The sequence below is a fragment of the Otolemur garnettii genome, unplaced genomic scaffold (assembly GCF_000181295.1).
Source record: "Otolemur garnettii isolate 467f Iridium unplaced genomic scaffold, OtoGar3 scaffold00001, whole genome shotgun sequence".
Classification (NCBI taxonomy): Eukaryota; Metazoa; Chordata; class Mammalia; order Primates; family Galagidae; genus Otolemur; species Otolemur garnettii.
Window position 1 is genome coordinate 35,497,518 of NW_003852396.1, and position 1,671 is coordinate 35,499,188.

Genomic DNA, 1,671 nt, shown 5'->3' on the forward strand with positions numbered 1-1,671 from the left:
AGTATCTAGACAATTCCTAGTAGATACTTGATGTTCAGTAAATAAAAGCTTTGCAATGTTTAATTAAGACCCTGTCTCAAGTGAGTAGAATGATGGTTACCAGAGGCTAGGAATGGTATAAGGGAGGACAGATGAAGTGCAGATGATTAAGGGGTATAAAAAATAGAGTTAATAATTAAGTAGAAGGAACAATATTTGATAAAACAACAAAGTGACTATAATAAACAATAGTTAGGGTATACTTTAAAATAACTAAAAGCATGGAATTAGAATGTTTCTAATATAAAGAAATGTTAAATTCTTGAGGTGATGGATGCCCTAATTACCCCAATTTAAAGAATTCACATTGTATGCCTTTATTAAAACATCACATGTAACCTGCAAAGGTATGCAACTATATTGTACCCACAACACTAATAAATTAAAAAAATAAAAGATCAGCTGTCTCACCATACTCCATTATGTTTTTCTCTCTTTAGGAAACTGGTGAATTATGTCTTCCGGGTTGAGTCTGATATAGATATCTTGGTTCAGGTCTATGGAGAGGTGTCTAATAGAACATGGCCTCCATCACCCTGTAAGCTTTTGCCTCTCCTAAAATGAGTTGATAAAAGGCAACAGAAGGAAATAGAAAAAAAAATTAAAAGGCTTGATTAGGCTAATCTAAATCCTAGAAAACTGGTGTTTGTTCCAGGACTTGGTAATTCTCCTTGCCTGGGAAAGACTCTGGGCTCCAGAGGGATCATCAGGAAGTAAATTTTTTTTCTGCTTACTCAAAGAAAATACAACATCACCTCAATTCATATATGTGAGAAGAATCCTAAATCTAAAATTCACAGCTTATTTCTGGACCTGTTAAATGCCCCTGTTGGATGCTAAGAGCCCAAGATGGGAGAGATTTTCTGGTTATATATATTTTTCTCTTTCTGTTTCTTTTCACTGTGTGTCTCTTCCCAGTCCTGTCTCACTTTCACTATAGATCTGTTTCTCTGCCAAGGGCCTGGGCTAACTCTTTATATAGACTTCTCCCATAGTTTCACCCAGACAGTAGTGCCTAGAGCTGGATGAATCCAGGGTAACAATGAGCCCACTCCACTGCTTGGCAAGAATGACTGTTCTTCAAAGGACACATCCCTGGGGATCGCATTCACAAATGCTATAGGACTTTAAAGGGCAACAAGACAAAGAAAGAAGTTAGAGAAATCTCCCTTGAGATCTCCATAGGTCAACAGAGATAATAGTAGATAATTATCAGATGGAGGAACAGAGAACAGCAACAGGTTATTGCAAATCAGTTTGGTGACTAATCTTTAGCCTTGATTTTTCTTCCTCTCTCTGGAGAAATAAGTATTACACATGACCTGTTTCTTAAGACATTAATATTATTTGGTAATGTTGATGTTGGTGAGAGCATCAAAATACAGAAAAGAAGAATTTAGTAGTGTTGATAATGCTAAAGCAAAACTTTCTTTCCATTCCTTCTAACTTAGCATCAAAGATATAGAATTGTACATAGGGCTAGGGAATTGAGCTTTGATAGGTAAAGCAAATTTAAAAGTTGTCTTCTTGTGATACTTCACTTAAAAGAATGGTCTCTAATTCCATCCGGGTTAATATGAGAGGTATTAGCCATTTTAAATGTCTGAGTAGTACTCCATGGTATACATATAC